The sequence below is a fragment of the Condylura cristata genome, unplaced genomic scaffold (genome assembly GCF_000260355.1).
Source record: "Condylura cristata isolate star-nosed mole 26May11 unplaced genomic scaffold, ConCri1.0 scaffold00024, whole genome shotgun sequence".
Classification (NCBI taxonomy): domain Eukaryota; kingdom Metazoa; phylum Chordata; class Mammalia; order Eulipotyphla; family Talpidae; genus Condylura; species Condylura cristata.
The window spans coordinates 2,320,231-2,320,476 of NW_004567125.1; positions in this window are offsets into that span (position 1 = coordinate 2,320,231).

The following is a 246-nucleotide window of genomic DNA, read 5'->3' on the forward strand; positions in this document are numbered from 1 at the left end:
TAACCAGGGCGAGGCAGGGGATGACCAGCGGCGGGACTGCGGTCTCCCCAACCGCGCGCCAGGCCTCCGGCCGCTCTGGGCTTTGGCCTCCCTTCCAGGGGTCCTCTCCACGCCCGCTGTGTGACCTTGACCCTCGGGCCCAGCCCCGGCGCCCGCGGGGTCCGCCGGGTCTCCCCGCCGGCCGCGGTTTTCTAATCTGGCCGGCGCTGGAGAGCGGAGGGGCGTCGCCGGGCAGCCAGGGGGCGC